Here is a 26213-nt window from a genome sequence, read left to right as displayed (position 1 = left end):
CGCTGCCTTCGAATCTGTGGTAGGCCCATTGTTAAGGTAATTCTGCTCGACAGTGAACGCAGCACACCTGTACAACAAGAGTGTAAATGCGAGAGCATTCATGCACGCATCTCTGCCCAATTTCCTGAACCTTGTTGGCTGTCTGGGTTCGAAGTTGAACGAATGCAATGCATTCATTAGTTCGGTTCGAACTACAGTGCACTAGAAAATATTGGGTAGTGGAAGAAGCGGCAGCCCGGGCGCGAGGCATGTTGTGTAGAAGCTCACCAGATGGCGCGCGCGCTCACATCCCGAGCACCGGCTGAGGGAGCATGCGGCAGAAAGCAGCAAGCGAGTGCGGCGGCACAGAGTTTCAGAATGCTGCGTTCATTTTTCCTCAAGCCAAATATGTAAATATGGTTTTATGTAAGCAACCACAAGATCTGTAGCATGGGATGGTAGGGCACGGCACGTACCTGCAATGCCTGTTATCGCGATACACTCACTTCGTGCCCCCCCTCCCCCTGCAGCGGCAGAGTGCACTTCTAGCATTAAAATTTAACTTCTTTTTTTTTACCCAGCTGCAGCAGTAACAAGTCCCGTTCGTAACATAGAAAATCTATTTGTGCTGAATGCATGCATACTGCTGCATTCTATCATGATGATTTAAGCAAGCGATGAACATGCGCATTTCAGAAGCATGAGCCTCCTGAAGACGGTTTATTTCAGTCGCAGTATCGGTGGGTAGGGGGAGGCATTTTCAAGAAACATACTGCAACAGAAGAGTTCCACGGTAGGGAGTACACAATACCATTTCACATACTTATGTATAGCGGCTCAACTTCAGATATCTTGAGGTCTCCTGACTCTTACCTTTGGAACGGTTTAAGGACTTCACAAAAAAGTGCAGCCGTGTGGTAACATACAAAGCTACAACCTTCACCGTCAATGATTCTGCATGGCTGGCGCACCCTATCCGGTCTTGGCGGTTTCTCTTAACAATTAAGAGCAATAACATCCATAACACTCTCGTGATGCAGCTCCTGTGTGCTGAATGTGGCTGTGAAAAGATTTTCTGATCTTCGAATAAACCTGAAAAGCCATCCGGTTGGGTACAGTAGGCCACCACTGTCTCGCAGCCTGGTGTACTGAGCGGCAGCAAGACGATGAACATCCTCCTTCTTTGTGAGAAGCAATTTGTGGCATTCATCACACTCTGATTTCAACAGAAACTTCCTGGCAACATAACCACAAATGTAAAAAATGAGCCGGTCGTCACTTTTTGCTTGAGCACATGAGACATGGTCTGGTACAGGACTCTGCTTTTGATGCTCTGCAGTGGGAATGTCATCATCAAGAAGGCTTTGGATTAGGTCCCTTTTGCCAGGTTTTGGGCCTTCCATCATGTCTGGCTCAAGTAGGGCTGTAAGAACACCAGGCTCAGCATTCCCATTAGCAACAGATCTGGCAAGCCCATAAAAACTTAGGCAAGACACAGTAATGAGAAACTGTTGGGATGTTGGATGGGTATTGCAACCGCTTGACTGTCGTGCTATACCGAAGAGATTTTCAACTGGGTCCTGACTCAGCTTTCAGGTCATTAAGTATTTGTAGCAAAAATTCTTTGTCAGGTAGGTCAGCAACAACAGAACACTTGCAACTGTCACTCTCAGGCCAACAGCAGTAGATGCGGACAGGAATCCACCTCGACCACCTGCATGCAGCTCCCATTCGGTTAGGTACGTCAAAAACGAAAGAAGCTTTTCCACAGAAGCAGATTCTGGCCGCACGGCTTGGCTTGGAAATTACCGCACGGCTTGGCGGTAACTGTGTTTGCGCAGTCAGTCGTAAACATCAGCACTCTTTTGTGAAAAAGAGCAAATGGATTTTTTCTCACACTTGTCGTGGCAAACAGGACTCCATCGAAGTCTACCGCATCAAGTCGTGTCCACCTCTTCGGTACGGTCACACTGTTTACGAGCGTTTGAAGATCATGCTGAGGCACTGTCACATCCAGGCTGTCGTTGCCATCCGCACCATGATCTAGGGATGATGAATCATGAACGTCGCAATGAGACAAACGCACCTTCTTCGTACGTGCAGCTCGATCGGCACACAGCAACGCGTTTTCTCTCTGGTCTTCTCTGACGCATTTCCTTTGAGAGGTAGGATGGCAAATCGGGCAGGAGCGTGGGCACCGCGTCGTCGGTCAGCGCCGGTTTACCTCGAGGAATGTTTACTTCCTCACCGTTGATGAAATGAGCATAGTCGCGCAAAATAAAATGCGCTTCAAAGTGCCTCTCACACACACTTGAAGTCTCGGAGAGTGGCTTATCTTTGTGGTGAAGATTCCTCGCCCATTGTCTTTAGGCACTCCAAAAAGAGAGAACGTGCGCCCATTTACTTTCCGAAAACCAGGATACCCGGCCGCTCTTGCATCCGGGCGCATAACAATGCGTATCGCTTTTTTTCTTCTTCTTCTCTTCCATTATCCAAAAAGCAACAACAGGGCTGCATCGAACTGAGCAACAGTCACGCTCGGCAGTCTCAGTAGCTTCACTAGCAAAAATGCGAAAAGCACGCTGGCTCGTAGCACTAAGAATATGACGCGGTAAAGCGCACGTGGGCAACGCGAGCTCCAACCGGCACGGTCTCCTCGGGAAGAGCACACCAGCGCCCCTAGCGGGAGTCTTCGCTCTTGGCTTCACGCTGCCTGTGCGCCCAGCCCTCCGCTCTTTCCACTACCCAATACTTCTAGTTCACTGTAGTTCGAACCAAGAAGTCCACAGCTGCTAATTCGGAATTCTGGTGCTACTGCACGAGCAATCTACAACTGCAAAAAAAAAAAAAAAAGTAGAAAAACGAATTGCGGTGTAACCGAACGCATTTAGTCCCAATGTTCTTGTAACAGGTCACAATAAAGGTAGAACAAGAAAATATGAAATCGCCCTTCATTCGTAATGTAAATTAAACCACTGACTTAGCTACCACTGAAAGATAGGAGGTTTATTTAATAACGCTTTCGCTACAGGTGGACACATTTTGATAATTGCGAAGAGATGTACGTATTAGTTTAAGATATACTGTTTCCATCTTAATGGGCAGCGTATCCTCATAATGCTGACCCATATTTCGTCACACAATAAACGTGTAGGAAACTTGGAATGCTGTAATGCACTTTGACGCTGAAATGTCATGGCGTTCTTCTCGATAGCAGGACTACAACCTGGTAGAGGGTTAGTTTTCTGACACCCCCCCAAATTATCGCTGCGGTGATATATTTGTCAGAACAACTTATATATACGCATGTGACAATACACACACACACACATATATATATATATATATTTACATACACACTCACTAGTATATCAAGCAAGCACGCGCGAAAATACGAGAGTACAAATCTTTCAAAATGTCACCGTTTTCCTCGCGCAACCAGTCCAGAAAATAATTCGACCCCTGATGAAGAGTGAGCAAACATGACTTGAGCAAAATATTTTTCACTGCCACGGGAAAACAGCCCACCCATCTACCGGCTGTTTGTGGTTAGCACGTTAAAGAACCCCAGGTGGTCGAAATTTCCGGAGTCCTCCACTACGGCGTGCCTCATAATCAGAAAGTGGTTTTGGCACGTAAAACCCCATAATTTTTTTTTGTTTGTCGTTACTGGGCAGCGAGGGCTCTGCTCTTTACGACGATGCAGACAAGTACGACGAATGAAACGTTGTTTTTTTTCCTCCCGCGTCGATGACACCGCGTTTATCGCGAAGAACCACGTCAAACGAGGAATCGACCGGAAACTTGCCGCTGGCCTGTATCGACAATTCGCGCCTTATCGACGCAGCGAAATGATTCAGCGAGAGGGTTTGTTGTCGCCGCTGTCCTGTTATCGATGGCATTCGTGGTATGCGGACGGTGGGTCGTCTTCGATGTATCTGTGTTGCAAAACAATGGTCAGTCAGCCCCACGTTTTTAACGCGTGACAGGCGGGTGCCTATGCTGGAATTGTGTTTTCCACCCGAGGTGAAAGTCGCATTTTAATTCGATCAAACCATCACTTCACAATGGCAGAGACAAATAAATGAAACTTTCTTTTTAAAAGTCGGTGCTGACGGGGTCTGTATCTATGAAAAACTGAAGAAGAAAAACTTTCAACTACCGTAGTCAGCAATATTTTATTTCGCACGCGAGATTAAATATATATATGTATATACACATAAATTGCTAAAACCTCTTAGCTGATGTATGTCACTTTGCGCCATTGCTCATGATTGACCAGCGAACCTGTGACACTTTCTTGTCAAGGAATTTTTTCCTGTTGCTTTGAATGAAGCTCGTCGTCCTCAAAACAATAACATAAGCAATGCGAAACCTCAGAACGCTCTAAATTAGGAAAGTTACATGGCAGCAGCCAGCAGTGAATTAAGATAATATTTTTCGATGTCAGGGATTAGGTAAGTTGATCTAACTGTCAACGTATACGCTGATTCATGTACGGTGCTTACTCATCAATACAGCCGAAGTATCTTCTATTATTACTGACATGCACCATTATTTCTTAGCAGTGCCTAAAAGAAACGCTCTCGAATAAATAAAAAAAAATTCACACACGTTTTTTTTTTTTGGTACAGCGCCATCTGGACGCAACATTATGAAGCTGTTTGACGTCAGTTTCGGCATTTGTCAAGAAGTGGCGCCACTAACTATTACAAAACAAAACGCAAGTCGCGTTTTGTTTGGCTCGGTCCAGTCAGTCAAGGTCCATTCACCAACTTCCCCTAAACCACTGAAGGAAGTTATGAACCAATAGAGAACGTTACGTCGTGTAGCCGGCCTTGTCACTTGAACTCTTCGTGAAGCCATTTTCTTCGCTTTGTCCCCTCGCAGTATCGGCTCAACACGTGACCTCTGAGATTAGGAGTATTGGCCCGGAATGTTTGGTTCTCGATAGTTTTTAATCTATGCGTATCTACTTGATCGGCTATCCACTCTAACCTAGCTCTAACTCAGTCTGCAGAGCGGCGCCAATAAAACCTACCGCGCACTCCGACGTGACGAACGCGTTTTGGGGCAATACGCTCGGCTTCAATCGTGTAGCGCGATACTCTCTCCCAATTTTTCTCTTCCTCCATGCCTTCAACTTTAGTAGAGTCTCGTACTCTGGTATGTAGAGTACACCCTACCTACGACCACACGCGCTTTCAAACCATGCGTCCAACGTAAATGAACAAAACGGCGGCTGGTTCGGAAGTTCTGCAAGATTTTTAAAATCCCGTTTCACGTGTGTACTGCGTGGTTTCCACTTGATACCCGAGGCCTCCCGTCAGACAGTGCTTCTGGGACTTGGGGAACTTCGGGAAACTGTCCTTCACGGACGCAAAGAAAAGGTCCGTTTTCACCGACAGACCTTTTCGAGTCCATATCAAGATCGCCTGAAAGCTCTGCCCGAAGAAAGGCAAGACGTGTTTTTTTTTTTTGCTATACTTTTATGACTGAGTCGTACTGGTTTTGCGTTTTACTAGGTAAGACATTGTCCATGCCGTTCGCACTGTATGAGGGTTTTCGCTGCCATAAGGGTACAGTCGCTGCCAAAAGGGTACAGTCGTACTCTGAAGCGCGTTTTCTCCAAATGCTTGCATATTCTTGACGTCTTCCTGTTCTACATGAAGAGTGCAAATTTCATCTGCAGAGTGTATCGTCAGTTCACACGTCTTATCAATTTATCACGCACATTCTTGTGCGCGACCAGTGCCGCTTCATGTTCCATCGGACTCCCACGTAGATTTGTACCATTCAGTGGCATTTCAAATTTCTTTGTAATCAATGTGATTTATTTTTGTGTTCATGTTCTCTGAGAAAAAAAATGCTGAGGTAGGCAGGCATACATTGTAGCCACATTCTAAGTCAACTTCTCAAGAGGCACGAGAAAGTAATAAACGTTCAAGAAAAATTTTAGTTTTCGAGGTGTAAGTTTTTTTTGCGCGAATTCTAAAGGTACATCGAGCATGTCGACGCATCGTGAGCTAACATCGAGCATTTCGCTGCTGTCGATCCCAAACATTGTATAACGTTACCGTTGATTTGCTCCTCTGCAATCAATAACAACATTAAAGAAACGGGATGATACAGGAAAAAATATGCACATTGCACACCATCCACTAGCAAATGCCACCTGTAGTGGTTGAAAGTGTGTCATGTCAACCAAACAGAGCAAACTGAAACAGTTTACGCGTACCGGAAACGTCAACGCGTAAACAGGAAATGTATTCGATTACGAGACCACGTAAAGAAAGGCTTTCTCATTTATGTTCGACCAAAAGTCGCGAGATGTTTCTGCCACAAATATCAATGCTACAAAACGGCGGGGATTAGTTATCGAGCTCACATATCAGCCCTGCTTCCATCCTTACCCACACGCATTTATGCACCGAAAGCCCTAAATTTTCAATTCATTTTTACCTTCCATACACACATGCACTTAAGTTTTTCGGTCAGCTTAAGCATAAAGCGCGAATCATATGCCGTCTCTATGTAGAAAAGGCGCATAGCGGATTACAAATGCACGCTTTGTAAACTGTTGTATACCTTCCCTACAGGCGATGCAATAGCCCTTCCATTAAGAAGGGAGTATACTGCATATGCCGAGATCATGTTTTAGGAAAGAAGTACTGCGTTTCTGAAAGGGAATATTGAATACTGCCTATATTGATAGCGTGCATTTGATGCACGCGGTTTTAGAACGTGCAGCCAACCTGAAACCGTGCCCCTTTAATAAAGTTGACAAGCGAGATGTTCTAGTGCAGTGTCCCACGAAACCACCGCAAATTGGTAACTTACCGCTGTAGTCGATGAGGACATCGCTGTTTGCCCGAGAAGCCGGCGAAAACCGTTTTCGGTTGGAGAGGCCTCGACCTGCTCCCACGCCTATCGCTCACTGTCGGCGCGCATCTGCACCGATGCGTTGCAGGTGCAGAAAACCGCGTTGGCTCCGAAAGTCTGTCTGAGATGACGAGGCGTAAAGATGGGGAGGCGGGGGCGACGGGGGGGGGGGGGGTAAGAAGTGGTTTTGGGGGTGTTTGGGGGGTGGGGGTGGAGGGAGTGAAGGCGTGTTCATCGGGAAATGCGGGCATCCGTTGAAAGAGGCACGCCCCCCCCCCCCCCCCCCCCCCCCCCAAAGAAGGATGACGCGGTCCACAATAGTGTTGTTTGCCCCTTGACCTGCTCGACTGGTTGTGGGGGACGCCGTGCGAGCTCTCTCTCTCTCTCGCTATTTTGCGGGGTATTTCTTTCCTTTTTTTTCTAAGCGGGAAAAGCTGCTTTCTGTTTGTCAGAAGACGTGGACAACCAACGCTCAAAGGATAACAAAGGGAAAGAGAAAGAGAAAAAAAGAGAGAGAGAGAGTGGAGAAAAGGAGAATTCGAAAAAGGGACTGAAAAACGCGAAAAGAAAAAAAAAAGATGGGGGAGACAGAAGCCCATTGACTCTGACGGCGCCTGGCTCTGAGCAGGGCTGACGGAAACCATTTATCAATGTATTCGAAGATACGCCTGTCTGCGTATTTTGTAATGACCTAGTTAATTTTCGACACTTCTAATGTCATTTTTCTCATGAGTGGCTGATAGAAGTGATAGTGGCGCCAAGGCAGGCAATAGCGAGGACCGGAAAGAAACCGAAATCAAACTGATAATTGCAAAATGTAGCCTCAGAAAGCTCAGCGACGACGACGCCAACGGGGTTCGTAGAACACGGTTTAGAATTAATAAAGAACAAAGTAAAGAAAGAACAAAGTAAAGAAAGAACAAAGTAAAGAAAGAAAGGTGTGGCAATTGTAGCAATGTTAAAATTTCACGCGCAACGAGTACGTGGTCACGCGTTACACGTGGTTGTCCGCTGGTGAAGATCTTGCCAATTTCGAGCACCCTCTCTGCGCCGAATTTAAGTTTTCAAGTTGGTAAACCTTCACAGATACATCGGGAAATTCGAGAGACTGCACTTTAAACCTGTAGTGCTATGTGCATCAGATGTGTTTTGTAAATGTTTCATTCTCAAAATACTCCGTGCCAACTTAACCCGAACTCATTACATCAGTGTCGCGAAACATGCCTAATACGCATGTGAATTCCACAGACCTCGCGTTTTTGTGAGGATTGTACAATTATAAAAATGGGGGGGAATCGATACAAAATTAACACTTTTTGCTGCTCAAATTTCATAGCAAACGTCAGGCATAGAAGTTTGTGCAATAAACAACAATCTAAAAGTATAAAGTTATCACATTTCCCTTATCGAGCTTACATTAATGACTTCAAGGACTTGTAATTAAGAAACCGAATTCAGCCAAGACTGAAAGCATACTTTTTTTTTACTAAATGCTTAGTACCAAGCACTATTTTTCAGAAATGAAAGGGTGCAAGTGCAGCGTGAAATTGACTTTCAGGTAATTGGTTACAGGCTTACAGGATACGCACCTGGAGCACAGTGTAGAGGGAGAGGTCCCTCAGTGAAACACTGTAATAGGACCTATAGTGCACTACTGCAGCTAACCGCTTTCCTCGTCGTATTTTCCCACTGCTTGGAAATATATTACCCCGAACATAAATAAATTTGTCGCATGCCCAACGGCGGTAATTCGCCGTCTTTCATTATCTTGCGGCAAAAGGTTACATCGAGCAGATAAGCAGGAGCTTCGACGACTGGGAGAACACGACTTTTCTCGCTTTGCACTGCCAAAATGTGTGCTTGGTCTTTAGTCATGGGCTTTAGTCAGCGCCTAAGTGAAATTTCAGGCAGGGTAAGCTTGACGTCTACTGCCCATTCCGCTTGACTAGTGGGCCATGCGCCGGCTTTCATCGAACGGAGAGGGGGGCGCACTTGCCACGACGGCCTGAAAACAGCGAAGGGACGCCCGTCGTCTTAAACCACGGTGTACGAATATGTGTACTTCTTACAGGGATGGATGGATGTTATGAGCGTCCCCTTTGGAACGGGGCGGTGGGTTGCGCCACCAAGCTCTTGCTACTATGCTGCCTAATATCCTACCTAGGTTAACCAATGAAAAAAGAAAAAAAAAAAAAAAACAACACTATGAACTACCGCGTCCAAACTTTCTGATCCCCTATTACGAATTGTGCTTTTGTACGTCTCCGTCTTTTGTCGTTTCCCTACTTTTCTTCCACCAATCCTCTAATCGCCTCTTACTAATGTCTATTGCGGACCTGTTTGCTTTACCACTGCTCCCGCTGAACCCAAGGGCTTCAAGGAGGCCAGTGGTGCCTAAATCGACCGCTGGGTAGACGTCTTGTCTTGTCTTAAGACACCATGTCTTAAACATGTGCCCCTCGCAGGGTTGGCGGCCGCGTCTAGGCTGCGCCATCACTTGCTTCGCGTGCATAGTTTCTGCTGACTGTGAATATTGTAGCTTCTTTTAGAACTTAGCAAGGTTCCTGTAAATTTTAGTGGACACTATCTGCAGAATATTGCCGCAGCCCTTCTTAAACCGAATAATTTATATAACGCAACTGTCAGTTGTAATAAGGATGTTCTCGAAGATGTACTTGATCGTGGTAGAGTAGATGATGCAAGGGAAATTGTTGAGGCGGTTTTTATGTACAATTAATCACTCACTCGAATTGATTGATTACGTAAGGTACTCGTAAAGTGCAAGCAGGGACAATTTAAATTACTGTACTGCTGATAACACGGCACGAAAAATTATCGAAAAAAGAATGCTTTTCCCAAGTGCTCAGGCGTAAATAAGCGAGTGTGAATCATGTTTGGAACTTCACAGCAACGATTGAGAACAGTGGTATTGTTTATGCAAGTGAAGCATTGTGAAAATGGTAACTGCATTAGAGGATGCGGTTTTCAACAAAAACAATTTGCGAAAGAACTTTTTTGAATTGTAAGGAGGTCTGAAGTTTCAGACTTTCCAATACTTGGTTGTCCTGAGCATCAGAAAGACATCTTGGCAGCAGCAATTATCAGCCGAGATTTATGTGTTTTTTTTTTTTTTTTTGTCAAAGGCCTCAACCAACAGGGTTAACAAAGGTGGTGGCTCAGCTCAGTAGCTGCATTGTCCAGCAGCGCACTAGTCGTTGGTCATGTAATGTAGCGCAAGTGCAATATTTTTGGCGGTTATGTGGCGTGTCATCTTTGTACTCCTTTCCGGCAAACCAGGAAATTTTATACGCGAGTACAGCAATAAAACGGTGCTTCTTGTATATTTGTACATCACTGCTACCCGGGTTTATATCAAACAGATGCCTGTAAAGCTTGCGGACAGCGAGCAATGCTGCGACACATGCTCTGGGAATGTGCCAGCAACCACGGTAATCGGACCACATCCGTTCGCGACGCGTCCGTAGTCGCGGCCGTTACCACAGTACGGGAAGCCTCAAGCTCGCTCCTTCCCGACGCCGCCCCGGCTGCGGGGGCCGCCGGGCACCTTCTCCATCGGCGTCGGCGCCGCTGGGAGGCGGCTCTCAAAAGTTCAGAGTTGGCAGACCAGCTCTGGGCCGTCCGGCAAGCCAAAGATGCCGCCCGAGTCCAAGGACTTCGAGCCGCCACCTGAGGCCACCACAACGAAACTGCCGGACCATTCATTAATAAAGTTTCTTCTCTCTCTCTCTTGTATATTTGTGTTTCTCCGTTTTGTTCAGAATCAGAATTTAATGCTTCATCAAGGAATTTGTGAACTTTTTGTGTGCATGGTAAATTAATCATACCAGGCGCCAGGTATGTGCTCCCGTCAAAAGCTGGGTGAAACAAATATTATCATGTAGACACTAAGCAAGGAGCCTACACTATCGCCTTTACGATCTTTCTCACTCGCGGCTTTCTCGACACACCCACGCGTTCGCAACCTGATGACAACAAAAGGAAACATTCGCGGATACTACTGGGTGTGCTTTCTAGGCATCGGAATCTCTCTGATAACTGCTCCCTCGTGCTTCTCCCAACAGTTTTTAGAACTTCGCAAGCCTGTTTTTGCAGATACATGCTCTAATTTATGTAAAGCTTTAACGCGATAGGGGGAGCCGCACACTCAGGGAAACTTTCTTACAGCGAAGCACAGCCAGCGTCTGAGCCCCGAAATCACTATTTCTTTGTTATGTCGCCGATACAAATCGTTAAGAAAAACACTTCTAGAAATTCCGCTGCATAAATTAGGGTTAATCTTGTCATTAGAAATAATACTATTTTTCGGAGCGTCAGTTACAGGTGTCAGCCACATGGACGTACTTGAGGCCGTTTGTGGTTACATACAATCAAATAAACGAATAACTTTTTGAATGTCCTTTCGTTATTTGGTTGTTTTTGTATGTCTTTTTCTTTTTAATCGTACATGTAACACTTCAAACGATCAAGCAAATGTTTCAGCACACAATTCTTCGCCGATCTCCCAATATGGTTATGAGCCATAATATGAGATCATCATCATCATCGTCATCATCATCATCATCGGTTCCACCAGCGGAGACTGCCTGTCTGGGATCGGCATAGAAAATGCGTCAGGAACGCGCTTGGAACGCCGTTCACCCGACGTGCTACAGGGAAAGATGGCGACGACGACGACATAGGAACTCTTTCGCTCGTGCTTCGCGAGCCAATCAGGACAAAGCGGAGCAATAAAAACAAAACAAAGCAAAAGAACGGCCAATCGGCGTCTCCCACGGCAGCAGCTCCCTCGAGACAGCGCGCGCAAGAATCTACTTGAAACGATACGAATGTGAGACCGCCCCAGTTCCAGCTGGCCAGGCATCGAGGGAGGAGCGTCCTTGCGAGACTCGTCGGGCACCCCACGACCGTGGTCGAGGCGTCGGCAGGGACGCTAGTCTGCGCCTCGGCACTGCTACCGGCTGGGGCGGGCGGCGTCTCCTTGGGCTACCTGGTTGTTGACGAACTTCCGAACCAACGCGTCTCGCCGCGTCGACGGCTGGAGTCCGGGGCAATGGGTGAGTCGCCTTGCGTTCCATGTCCTCTATATTGATGGGCACTTATACATTACACCTCCCCAGCGTCGCTGACGCCACCTGTTTACGTTAAAGAAACGCTACATAGAAGGGCGCCCTTCGTTTCGTCGCTTGGTCCGAGCACGAAGCGTTAAGCCTTTCCTAGATGAAACCTCGGACCTTTCGAACGCTAGTGCTCTCGCGTTCTTGTGCGGCCACGAAATATTGCGTTGCGATCGTTTCCAAGTAAAATGCGGAAGCGGAAGTACAGCGCCCGCTTAATTGTTCAGCAGTACAGCTCGAGACCGTGATTTCGTACCGCTAGCGTAGGCCTAGGCAGAACAGTAGAACTAGGCCTAGGTGTAGGCTTAGGACTAGGCCTAGTCGAAATCATGCCATAGTGGCCAAAGCGTAAACAGAATGGCTTATGCTTAATTTGTTTTTTTAACTTGTTCGCGGATTCTGCGAAATATTTTAGGCATGTATGTGTTAAGTGCCATATAAAGCGACGACGCTTTGTCATAGCCGCGTCAGTCAAGACCGCGCTCGCGTTAGCCCTAAGTCTTTCGCCGAATACTTAATTTCCTGGGTGTTTATCTTCCTAAAATCATGACGAAGTATTAGTGGCGCGATCATATATTAAGGAATGTTCCTTTCATTTCTAAATTGTTTTAAGCTGTTCGGGAACTCTGTCAATCATTTTATGCGTGTCTGCGTAAACTGTTCGACCAACCACGTTTTGGCATAGCCATCGTCTGCCTAAATACCATAAGCCTTATAGGGGTCGCGGACTCTGCCAAATATAATTCTTGATGCATGTGCGTCTAGAATGCCTTTAAACTAGTCCTCAATTGTTCTCGCACTTCGCTAGATATTCCCATTCCTTATTCATGCATGTCAGTGGTAGCCATTTTATCGGCTTCGTTTTATGTCGGCCCATCAATATAGAGCTAGTTCGAGTCAAGCCCGGCCCACATGGTGCGATTTTACACTTGAGTTTCTCGCAGCTGCGATTTCCGTAAATGCGTACTTCGCAATCCCGTCTCACGTGCACCGAACGCGGTATACCTACGGTTTTCGCATTTTGCGGGCGCTTAGTGGAGGACTGAATTATTTCTGGCATCAGTTCGCTTCGGTATAAGAACAAAGTAAAGCAACTTAAAAACGGTTTCCAATAAAGTTCTTTGTGTTTGAGTGTGATGCTTCATGAAAGCAAAAATTAAGTAGCAAGATCATAGTGACGTTTTCACAATCCATGTTGTGATTGGGTTTCCGTCTTTGCCGCATGCGAGTTTTCGCAGACAAGTTCAGCGCTCCGACCATGGAAAAGTCGCACGCGCGAAGGCTTGACGGCCCGTTTGCCGCAACTGCAAATTCGTAACTGCGAAAACGCACGTCAAATTCACACCATGTAAAACGGGCTTTATTTAGCTTTCAACTTCTTCGCGGGCTCTGGACACTCATTCATTTTTTACGCAAGTCAGCGTTACGTTATATCCGCTACGTTTCCTGATAGCAGCGTCGGACTAGATCGCGTTCGGATTAGTCGTAACTACGGCGTAAGGTACCCTTTCAGGTTGGGAGACTGCTCGGCTTGCTTGCAAGACGCAATCGACCAGATAAAATAGCAATGGCGCGCATCCATCGGACCGGTGACGCAGCGGATACCTATCGGGGGGACGACGCGAACTTCAGTACTTCAGTTCGGACACAGGAGAGAGAGAGAGAGCCCTCAGTCCAGGGCCCCAATGGCTGTCGCTACCGCTCGTGCTCGTCGTATCAGGGCCAGCCAGACCTGCTCGGAGCGACGGAGGATCGCCTCCCACTGCGCTTATGTTGGTTGCGGGGATTGTAGAACAGGGATATCCTTAGGTAGTTTTGACGCTCAATAGTGACGTGGAACGTCGTCGGTGGTGCACTGCAGCCTGGGCACGTTGTGGAATATAAGGTTGCGGAGAACTTGTTGAGAAGGAGGAGGTTCGGATTTGAGTTGGTTTGAAGCCGTCTGAGATACGGCTTCATTCCGGGAGAAGGATTTGGGTGGAGGGTGATATTGCAAGCGTCCTAGTCTGTAAAAGTCTAGAGTGTCACGGTATGTGTTGGGCGAATTCTGGGAGGTTTGATATGGGTTGCTCGCCTCACTGCCAGGTGCCCGGCAGGTTAGCACTAGGGCAGCTGCATGAGCGCGGTCATTGTCTGACAGTGAGGCATGAGCAGGTGTCCAAATCAGCTAGGTGCGTGGTATTGAGGGATCTGGAATGGCGGCGAGTTTACGTGTGCTGGTGAGAGCGCGATTGTCTTCCTGAGGTACATGAACCCTGAGTTAGTTCTACATGCGTCTTTGGAGTCTGTAATGATGTGGTCATGTTTTGGTAATCTTTTCATGTGAGTGACGATGTGGTTGATGGCGAGTGCTATGGCCAACGTCTCCCCTGTGAACGTAGCGTCGGTTTGGACGCTACACGAGGTGACAATATTACCCTGATCGTCCACCACCACCGACACTTGTCCTTCTTTGTTTCTGATCGCAAGAGCATAGTGGGCAGCGTCAGTATAACAGACGGTGCCCCCCGGCTGGGCGTTGAGTAGTTTCCGAAGGTGTATTAACTCGTGCATCACGGCGACCATTACGATGCTCTCGATGCATATTGCATGGTATGGGCGCTATGGTGAGTAAGGTTTCGATGCTTGAGGGGACTGGGACATGCTCTCACGTGGAGGGTGAATGCTGTGGGTAGCCCAGCCGTGAGAGCAAATGCCTGTATGTGGGGGTCAGTCTCAATAGCTCGAGTTGCGCCCCTCTGTGTGCTTCGATGTGTTCCTCGATGCTATTGTGTACCCCGAGGGCAAGTAGTCGTTCCTTGGAAGCATATACAGGAATTCCGGGTGCTTGTTTAGCGACTGTTCTAATTGTATCTATACGGTTGGTCTGGGAGGGCGTCAGGTTGTGGTATGGGAGGTGATAGGTTAGCCGGCTTATATTTCCTGCCTTGACCCACCTCAGCATACGGCTTCCTTGGGTCCTGAGCGGTGGTTACTAACACACCCCCTCATACCGGCTCGCACTGTCGTTCAAGGAGATCTAGCGTGAAGTGAGCTTTGGCATTGGATTGTAGGTGATAATCAAGGATTCGTACCTTTTGTGCAGTGGAAATTGGTATGCCTTGTGTTTTCACTTCAATCACTGAAATTCGCGTTTCATAGATGCTTCGGGGTCGGATTAGTAATAGTCCTGATTTATGTGGCGCACATTCGAGGTCTCCCGTCGCGAGATACGCCTGCACTATATTCACCGCCGTCTGTAGGCGGTCCTGAATGTCTCCATCCGAGCCGGTGCTCATCCAGAGAGTCAAAATCGTCAGCATATATCGCGTAGTATCGCCCCTCGACCTTCTCCAGTAAGTGAGGTAGTCTCGCCTTAGCTGTGTTAAATTGCGTCAGCGAGAGCACCGACCCCTGAGGTGTCCCCGCTCCGGTAACATTAATGTCTGATGACCGACATGCATGGGCCCATTCCCACGGTAGCTACACGGTTCTTGAGAAGGCTCGCACGTAATTGTACATACGGGAGCCACAGTGGGAGTGGGCGAGGTTCTCAAGGATGAGACCACGGGAAGCATAATTGAAAGCTCCCTTGACATCAAGCGCGTCAAAAGAGCTTTCGTCGGCGCTCTCATGGGGGGGTCAACGAGAACAACATCGTGAGGGGACAAATGGGGGCGAAATCCAAACTGTGTGGCAGAAATTTTGCATCTCCAAGAAAGGTTGAAGCCGTTGAAAGATTACATAGTAAAGCAGCTTTCCAATGCACGATGTGAGGGAAATTGGCCATAAATTTTGGATCGACAGGGGTTTTCCGCGCTTCAGCATGAAAGTGATCTCTGCACGTCGCCATTCCTGAGGGAGAGTGCCGGCGTGCCAGTGCTGATTGTACATAGCACAGAGCGTTTGCAGGTCCTCATCCGGCAGGTTTCGCAGTAGAGTATACTGTATTCCTTCCTCAACAGGTGTCGTGTTCCTATGAATTTCTGCGAGTGCGGCTTTGATTTCGTGGACAGTTATGTCAGGGCCTAGCGGGTCACTCACTTTCTTCTCTATACGGATAGTGCGGATAGCTTGGAGAGCCACGGGAGAGATACCTTTGTTCAAGGTCCTTCAGGAGCTGGTCTCCGTCTCCTCCGTACTGGTGGATGAATATTTGAAGCTGCCGATTTTTAGCATTTCATGTTTCTCGGATATATTAGCGACCGAAGGATTGCCCAGGTTCTCACGGTGCCCAGCGTACCACTTAGCTTACCACAAAACGTTTGCCAGTTAGCGTTCGTTAGCTGGTCTGCGTATTCCTGCGCTGCTCTGGTGATTTGGGAGTTTGTGTAGCACAATTTCCTATTGATCTTTTGCCGCTTCCATCGCTTCGTAATCGTTTCGTAAACACCCAATCTTGCGTAAGCTGGGTGCTTGTGTGTGTAGATGTGCAGCAGCCGAATTTTTAAATTGTCTACCAAACAAATTTAGGGTAAAGTGGGATACTACGTTAAAGCAGAGATTTGCGTCAGAAATCTTGTATTTCATAATAATTCTATGTATTTGTCAACTAAGACGGTTCTCATCATATTTTGTATCCTCTGTGCAGAAAAAAAATTGTGAAAATGCTTTTCTGCAGGACATTTGCTGCGTAAGCTGACAACGTACTGAGACAAGTGATGCCCTTCAGCGAAGTGGTGTTCTCAGCTGGGGACATACACTAGGGACATTCCGGTAAGTGTTCATCTGCAAGCCTTTTTTATGCAGTGGTTTTACTGCGAGCCTTAAGTACAATAAAGTTAGCAAATATGCAACGTCATCCTTTTTAAGTTTGTGCCACACTGTCTGTACATTAACACTAGCTGTGGGTAAACATACACTGACACATACAATCGCATGTAATGCCTGCGTATGCAAAATTACACCTGCCCAGCATTTCGACTTCTTGCAATACTTCAGACGAATGACGGATACGTGGCGAAAGCCAAAATTCCTCACCAAAGATGAGTTATCAAGTTATATGATGTTTTGTCTATTTCGTAAAAATGAATCTCGCCATGTTTGGATTATCTGCTGCATAGAAAGGCAAAGAATTTTTTTCATGCGGCAACAGAGCGTGCTGGCTGTCTAAAGTGCCCCTTTGAATGCTACTGTCAATATGTGACCGGAGAGCGTGAGACAAGTCGAGTGCGAAATAAATGACTTCTTTGGATAGATAAATTTTTGTACTTTTTTAGCCATAATAGACCGAGGCTGTAGGAAAATCGAGCAATGCTTCGCACCAAAACTCAATTTTCGTGGGATCTACTGGTTAACCTATACTGAAATTGATTTGTACTCCCATTGCAATCGGCAACAGGCACTGGTTGGGACTGGCAACTGCGGGGTGCAGGACCCATGGTCTTAATTATAACATGTGCACTGCAAAGGAGATTGCGTACCGATACAGTTTCTAAGAATTAGAATACATTTCTAAGAATGTAGACGCAAGATGCAAACAAATGTTTTACCGTGACAGAGCTGCCTGAAGAAGTTGCGTCCCTGAGAACACAAGCGTAGAATGCTTGTTGCTGACTAGTGATTTGATGTCTGCGCCGGGTCTGTATGGGTCACTTTGCAACGTGCAACATGATGGATAGGAAATTCCCGCCGAGGAAGCCAAGCAATTTTCATTTTACAGTTAATGTTTTGGGATTTCAGAAAACTCGGGTGTGTTCTGCCTCATAGAACGCGTCGTGCAGACGGTTCTTGCGAAGAACGGTCGGAATAAACACTCAGGGGCACACGCTTGCTTTTCTGACAATTATTCGTCAAATTTTTCACATGCTTCATACGTGAGGAGTATTCTATTTTTTTGAACCGCTACTGAACGACGCTAGCTGCCCAACATGTTAGCAGGGGACAGTAAGATTGCTATGTCTCTCCGGTGGCTGCGCTATCATAAAGTGTCGGTTGAATTTATCTCTGCAGAATCCGCTTGGACCGCTTTACAACGTGCAGGAACGGCTACGCTGTGACGCCGCTGCAGATAGCAGCGAGCAGTGGACGCTTTTGAACAGGTTTGTTTCCTTAATATTTGTGACTAGCGTTAATCTGTGAGGCCCTTTACTGCAGACATTTTCTAGCCAGAGTAGATGCCCATGCCGAAGAGTGCAGTCAGGGCCACTAAATGTGGGAACATCGATCAGGCAATAGTGCAGTTCACATGGAGGCAATTTGGTGCTACTTGAGGTTGTTTAGGCCACCACGACAAAGCGCTGTGTAGCGAAAGGGGCTCAATCATATGACAGTTGCGGAATATTGAGTCTGTTTCACCCGTACGTGTGTATCAAAAGGACAAGTGAATGCCTGTAAAATGCTTGTGTGCAGTAGGTAGAATAAGTATGGTGCGAAAGGTCATTTATCTACTGCCTTCTTGTGCATATGATACCAGCACTATATTTGCGATTCGTCTGCGGCACACTTTCACACGAAACTTATGTCGGTAAGACGGGTATTTATGTTTCATTTACAGTGAATGTTTGGTGTGGGGGATACGTGGCGACAATGCATTTTTGTTGCTGCCATCATGGCCTTAATGGTGCTCTACCTTCTCAAATGATTTGTCTACCCCTCTAAATGTGCTTTTCGGGACTTGTCTTGGAGCACGTACTGACTCAGCTGATTCGTAATCTGATACTCATATCTTCATATTTGTCTTAAACAAGCCGGGGTAATTGATCTTTTTTAAAATAATCTGAGACCATTGAGCAAGTAGTGTCACTTCAATGAGGTTGCATTTGATCAGTGAGACTTTCGTGCGCGGATACAGGGACATGATGCATGAATAACCAGAAAAAACGAGAACCTAAGCATATCTAAGAAGCATAAGATGCCAACTGGCAAAACGATACCTAAAATTGATTGTATACAATGAATCCACTGTGTTTCAATGCACTACAACTGCACATCAAAGTGCAGTTTATTTCAGGCGTTCATGCTTATTTTGTCGGTCAGTTTCTATTCAGTCTTGATTACTCCCTTTCCAGCTTGGGCCTGCTTCGTGTCGTTTGGCGAGGACCTTGAGAGGGAGGAAGTCGTGAAGCCACTTGCTCACATCCGCCGCACAAAGGTGGTAGCTTATACGATACGCTCAATTGAAGATTAACAACTTTCTCTAATCTTAGTTTCGGAAGTAACAGAAAGCAGTATGTACAGGAAAACATCACGATAACAAATTTGAAGTTATAGCCAAACATTCGCTGAAACCTGCAGTGCCCCAACAAACAACCACAAATGCGTGTTCAGCTGCCTGTTATTTCAAGAAGTCTGTGCTGATTCGTTTATGTGTGTCAAAGTCACCGATTAATAAGTCAGAGGACGTTTTCTGTCGTGCCAGGAGTGCGCTGCAAGCGCTGAATTAGTGTATTTGAACCAGTGCTCAGCTATGTGCAGAAGTTATTAGGGGCTGTGGTTAGACGACACAGCAGGTTTGGAAGCCTCATCCCTCCATGTATTGCGAATAATGTGCTCTGCTATTATATCTCCATGTAAACTTTCAATTAGGAGAGCATGCTGAAAAAAGTGTGGAAGACGTGGGTAGAGTGCAGGCATAGCCGCCAGCTCGGCAGTGCTGCCGGTTTGGTGCTTTGCCAGATAGCCGTCAGGTTGCAGGAGTTTTGATCAGCTGCATCAAACCATTTACTGTAAAACACCTTGCCTATAAACATGACTTAATAAAACGGTAAAAGATCAGTAAGTTGTATGCATAGAAAATGTTAGCGAGGTACATTGCAAACGAACCGAAGTGGGGAGCAACTGCCTGGCTATATATGAAGTTTTTATGTTCTGGTTATGAATTGTTGTGTATGACGCGAAACGTTGACTGAGCGGCAAGAAAAAACTGTTCTGTAAAAGGGCTGCACGAGTCAACTTCGTATTACCAGCTCGCACATGGGTGTATACTGCCAGTTCATTGGCGTAATATAAATTGTAAGAATGCATTTGCGCATGAGCTCTGCTTGGGCTCTTAACAACGGGCTTGCGAGACAGAAGTTTGGATGATTGAATAGAGCGATTTAGCATTTATTTAATGGTCTTTTCTCTTTTACTCTGGCTGCAGGCGAGAGAGCAAATAATCCTGTGCCAGCCTGTCTCTCTGCTCTAGCTGATCCTCTATGCTACAGGAAAAGCGCACTACCTTTCTGTGGTGTACATTATAATTTAGTCACTAATTCTTATTTCAACGATACTGTATATTGATAACCTTAGTTTTGTTGGCAGAAATGGAGAAGTAAAGGACTATGGTGGTTAATACACCTTTCACACAGGAAGATATACAGCGATTTGTATGTAATGACATCCGATACATGAAATGTCATTAGATAACAGGGATCCTGCACGTTAGACTGTCAGTTGCAGACCATGGCAATCGCGATCCTCCGGAGGCGCACAAAGTTCATGTATGTGCACGAACATACATGAACTAAATAAAAAAATACTTAATAAAAACGTTTTAGTGTGATGGTATTCGCCCCTAATATTAGGTGTTTTATTACTCGCATCTACTACACGATTATGGTAACGAACATGGCCAACGACGTTTTTCAGCATGTTGCTGATAACGCGAATTTTGAGATTTTGCTAAGAACACTTAAAATCCTAAACGTAATTTTTGACACAATATTTTTCATTTATTTGTTCGCGGCCATTCTTCGGCGAGACTACTCATTTGTTCGAAAATGCATTCGAATGAGCTTAGCTGGCTAATGAGTATTCAGAAGTTCTTTTACTCTAATAGACATCCCTGCATTGCAAATCACTAACCAAAATAAATGCAACTCTCATTACATCAGTTTTACTGGACCAAGAATTAGTATACTTTACACGTTCAAGAAAAGCCCCATCAGTAGCAGACCGATCCACTCAACCTCGTTGGAAAATCTTAAGGATTTATTCGCTTGTAGTGTATGTTGTTATCAAAGTCATATACTTTACATGTTCAATGAAAGCCCCATTCAGCAGCGGACCATTCCACTCAATATCAATGGAATGTCTTCAGGGTGCAGTGGCTTGTAGTGTGTTGTTGAGATCACTTTGCTCTAGTTGCTTTCTTCGCGTGTTGAGGACAGCGTGAAAACCAGTGCTGCGATGTCAAAACCAGTGCCATTAAATTCTATGACACGGCTTGCTCCATAACCTTCCTGCATTGACAGTCACTGAGCAACATTTTGAACGCTTTGTGCCTTTTACACCAGTAGTCTGCAATGGTTGCCTCCTTGTTACTGTTTGTGCTTCTTGTCTGCACGCTTGCGTATGTTGGGTGTTTGTGTGTGCAAAAGTACACCAGCCGAATTTTTAAAATGTCCACCATACAAATTTAGGATAAAGTGGGATAATAGGTTAAAGCGGAGAGTTGCGTCAGAAATCTTGCATTCTCATATTCATCTTATGCATTCGTCAACTAAGACGGTTCTCATCATTTTGTTATCCTCTGTGTAGAAAAAAATTCGTGAAAATGCTTTTCTGCAGGACATTTACTGCGTCAGTTGACAACGTACCGAGAAAAGTGAAACCGTTCAGCGAGGTGATGTTCTCAGCTGGTGACATACACTAAGGACATTCCGGTAAGTGTTGATCTGCAACCATTTTTTCTGCAGTGGTTTTACTGCGTGCCCTAAATACAATAAAGTTAACAAATACGCAAAGTCGTCCTTCTTTAGAGCTTGTGCCCTACTGTCTGTACAATAACACTGACTGTGGGTAAACACACACTGACACACACACACTCGCAAGTACTGCCTTTGTATGCAAAAGTACGCCTGCCCAGTATTTCGACTTTTTACAGTACATTATAAGAATGGCGGATACGGGGCGAAAGCCACAATTTCTCACCGAAGACATGCGTTTTCAAGTTAGATGATGTTTCGTGTATGTCATAAAAATGCATCTCGCCATGTTTGGATCATGTGCTGCATAGAGGGGCAAATTAAATTTTTTCATGCGGCAATGGTGTGTGCGTGCTGTCTAAAGTGCACCTGTAAATGCTGCTGTCGAAATGGGAACGCAGAGTGTGAGACAAGTTGAACGCAAAATAAATGGCTTCTTCCGATAAAATAATTTTTGTACTTTTTAACCATAATCGACCGAGGCTGTAGCAAAAACGCTCATAGCTTCGCACGAAACTCGTGGGATCCACTGGTAAACCGATACTGATATGATTACAATGCTCGTATTTCAATCAGCAACAGGCACTTTTTGGGACTGGCAGCTGTATAGCACAAAGACCCATGATCTAATCTCTAGCATACACAATGCAAAAGAGCTTGCGTACCTGTAAAATAAACTTAGGGAGGCAGAGCTTCCACAACATGCCCAAGAATGTAGAAGAAAAATACAAATCAGTGTTTTACCGTAGAAGAGCTGCCTGATGGGTCCTTGAGAACGCAAGTGCAAAATGGGTATTATTCAGCCTAGTTATTCCATGCCCCCGACGGGCCTGTAAAGGACACTTTGCGGCGTGCAACATGATTGATGAAAAAGGCCCGCCGTGGCAGTACAGTTTGTGTTTTGGGATTTCAGAAAACTTGGGTGTGTTCTGCCTCGTAGAGGTCGTCGTGGCGACGTTTCTTGCGAAGAATAGTCTGAATAAACACTCAGCGGCACAAGCTTGCTTTTTCGGCAATTATTCTTCCCATTTTCACATGCTTCTTACGCGAGGAGTATTCCCTTTCGTTTTTAACCGCTACTGAACGACGCTAGCTGCCCAACATGTTTGCAGGTTACTGTAAGCGTGCTGTGTACTTCCGGTGGCTGCGTTATTATTGAGTGTCCATTTGATTTATCTCTGCAGAATCCTTTTGGACCGCTTCACAACGTGCAGGAACGGCTACGCTGTGACGCCGTTGCAGATAGCAGCGAGCAATGGACGCTTTTGGACAGGTTCGTTAACCTTAATATTTGTGATGAGCTTCCACTCTGTGAGGCCCTTTTGTTGCAGATAATTTCTAGCTAGAGTAGACGCTCATGCCGAAGAATGCAGTCAGGGCCGCCAAAAGTGGTTACATCGATCAGGCTATAGTTCAGATGGAAGCATTTTGGTGCCGCTTTAGTTCGTTTTGGCCACCACGACAAAGCGCTGTGTAGCGAAAGGGGCTGAATCATATGACATTTGCGGAATATTGGATCTGTCTCATCTGGAAGGTACGTGTCAGAAGGACAAGTGAATGCCTGGGAAATGCTTGTGGGCAGCAGATGGAGCGCAAGTATGGTGCGAAAGGCGTTTTATTTATTCCCTTGTGCATATAATATCAGCACTACATTTGTGATTCGTCTTCGGCATACTTTCACGCGAAGCTTAGGGCGTGTAAACGGGTTACAGTAATTGTATGCTGTGAGGGATACCTGGGAACAATGCCATATGAAATTTTTTTGATATTCTGCGTGTCACTAGAGCACTGGGCTGTTGCAAAACGCCGGTGTGCTGTCCCATTTTTTGTTGCTGACATCGTGGCTTTAACGCTGCCGTGGCCTTAACCGTGGTCTACCTTCTCGAAAGATTCCTTATGTCTACCTCCCTAAATGTGTTTTTCGGGACTTGTCTCGCAGCCCGAGCTGACTCAGCTGATTTGTTGTCTGATGCTCATATCTTCTTATTTGTCGTAAACAAGCAGGAGAAACTTGTCTTTTTAATAATCTGCAATCATTGAGCAAGTAGGGCCACTTTAAGAAGGTTACATTTCATCAAGATGACAAATGTGAAGCAGGAAAATAGCGTGGCAATGAGACTTCGTGCGCTGATACAGGGATATGATGCATGAATAACCACCAGAAGTGATAACCTAAGCATATCTAAGAAGCTTAAAATGCCAACTGGTAAAACGATACCTAAAATGAATTGAATACAATGAATGCACCGTGTGTCACTGCACTACAACTGCACATGAAAGTACAGTTTGATTCAGGCGTTCATGCCTATGTTGTCCAGTCAGTTTCAATTCAATCTTGACTACTCGCTTTCCAACTTGGGCTTGTTTCGTGTCGTTTGACGAGGACCTTGGGAGGGAGGATGTCGTAAGGTCACTTGCTCACATCCGTCGCACAAAGCAGGCAGCTCCTACGCTCAATTGAAAATTAACAACTTTCTCCAATCTTGGTCTTGGAAGTAGCAGAAAGCAGCACGCACACTAAAACTTCAAGATAACAAATTTGAAGACTAAGCCAAACTTTGGCTGAAACCTGCAGTGCCGAAACAAACAACCACAAAGGTGCGCTCAGGTGCCTATTATTGCTAGAAGTCAGTGCTGATGCTCTTTAGTTGTGCGAGTCAAATCAGCGGATTGAGCAGTGAAATGCTTTTTTTGTTGTGCGAGGAGTGCGCTGCAGGCGTTTAATTAGTGTATCTCGACCAGTGCTCAGGTATCAGAAGTTATTTGGGACTGTGGTTAGAGGACACAGTATGTGTAGAAGCCTCAGCCCTCCATGTATTGCGAATAATGTGCTCCGCTTTTTGTATCTCCATATAAACCTTCAATTAGGAGAGCATGTTGAAAAAAGAAGAGCGGAATACGTGGGTAGAGAGCAGGCGTAGCCGCCAGCTCGGCAGTGCTGCCGGTTTGGTGCTTTGCCAGATGGCCGTCAGGTTGCAGGAGTTTTGATCTGCTCCATCAAACCATTTACAGTAAAACCTTGCTTGCCTATAAACATGACTTAATAAACGGTAAAAGATGAGTAAGTTGTATGCATGTACTAGAAATTGTTAGTGAGGCACGTTGCAAGCGGAGCGAAGGGTGGCGCAACTATCTCGCTATATCTGAAGACTTTATGCTTTGGCCGTGAATTGTGGTGTACGTCGCAAAATGTTGACTGAGCTGCAACAAAACGAACTGTTCTGAAAAACGGCTGCACAAGTAAACTTCGTATTACCCGCTCACGCATTGGTGTATACAGCCGCGTATATTCACCGGCGTAATATAGATTGCAAGAATGAATTTGCGCAGTTACCTCTGCTTGGGCTCTTAACAACGGGCGTACGAGACAGTGACCACACCACTCGAGCAAGGTGATGTTCTGAGAAGATTGGAATATTTAATCGTGCGGTTTAGCCTTTAAATAATGGCCTTTCCTCTTTTACTCTGGCTGCAGGTATGAGATAGAAATTAGGCTTGTGCCAGCCTGTCTCTCTGCTCTAGTTGAGCCTCTATGCCACAGGAAAAGCGCACTGCCTTTCTCTGGTGTACACACTAATTTAGTCACATTAGCTCATAACTCTTTATTTAAATGATACTGTATATTGATAACGTTAGTATTGTTAGAAGAAATGTAGAAGTATAGAACTATGGTAATTTAATAGACATGTCACACGGGAAGATATATAGGGATTTGTATGTAATGACATCCGATACATCAAATGTCATTAGATAACATGAGATCCTACACGTTACTCGGTTGCGGACCATGGCAGTCGCGATCCGTCGAAGGCACACAAAGTTCATGTATGTGTGAGAACATACATGAATGAATAAATACTTAATAAAAAACGTGCTGGTATTTGCCCACAAATATTTTATTGCTCGCACTAGCTGCACGATTATGGTACTCTACATGGCCAACATTTTTGACCATGTTGCTGATAACGAGAATTTTGAGATCGAATAAGTTGAATTTTTTGCCAAGAACACTTAAAATCCTAAACGTAATTTTTAACACAATTTGCTTTTTGGTTTATTTGTTCGCGGCCATTCTTCGGGGAGACTATCCATTTGTACAAAAATGCATTCGAATCAGCTAAGCTGCCTAATGCGTATTCAGAAGTTGTTTTACTCTAATGTTAGACATCCCGGCGTAGCAGATAACGAAAATAAATGCAACTATCATAGCGTCACTCTTACTGGACAAAGAATTCGTATACTTCACATGCTCAAGGAAAGGCGCATCAGTAGCAGACCAATCCACTCAATCTCGTTGGAAAATCTTAAGGACGTATTTGCTTGCAGTGTATGTTGTTGAGATCACTTTGCTGTATTTCCTCCCTTGGCGTGTTGAGGACAGGATCAAAACCAGTGCTGCGACGTCAAGACCAGTGCCATGATATTCTGTGACATGGCTTGCTCCATAACATTGGACAACGCTTTCCTTCCTGCACTGGCACTGACTGCGCGACATTTGGAACGCTGTGTGCCCTTTACACCAATAGTCTCCAAAAGTTGCTTCCTTTTTACTGTTTGTGCGCCTTGTCAGCACGCTTGCGTAAGCTGGATGTTTGTGTGTGCAAAAGTA

The 26213-nt window shown here is 45.7% G+C and overlaps 1 protein-coding gene across 20 annotated transcripts in view; it reads left to right on the top strand.

Annotated features, from left to right (window-relative positions):
* Positions 1-11720: 11720 nt before the first annotated feature.
* The window catches only part of LOC126519131 (uncharacterized), a 78407-nt gene continuing 63914 nt past the window's right edge, over positions 11721-26213 (top strand). For 19 of the 20 annotated variants that reach the window (XM_072284799.1, XM_072284805.1, XM_072284809.1 and 16 more), the window contains exons 1-5: positions 11721-11936; positions 16597-16691; positions 17928-18016; positions 21468-21562; positions 22789-22877. The gene's annotated coding sequence lies outside the window, so the exon portion shown is untranslated. The remainder of the gene's footprint in view (positions 11937-16596; positions 16692-17927; positions 18017-21467; positions 21563-22788; positions 22878-26213) is intronic. The other variant, XM_072284803.1, reaches the window with a different exon arrangement.

Source organism: Dermacentor andersoni, chromosome 10 (assembly GCF_023375885.2).
Source record: "Dermacentor andersoni chromosome 10, qqDerAnde1_hic_scaffold, whole genome shotgun sequence".
NCBI classification, from domain to species: Eukaryota; Metazoa; Arthropoda; class Arachnida; order Ixodida; family Ixodidae; genus Dermacentor; species Dermacentor andersoni.
Note: the sequence above shows the minus strand (reverse complement) of the source record. Positions and strands in the feature narration are given on the sequence as shown.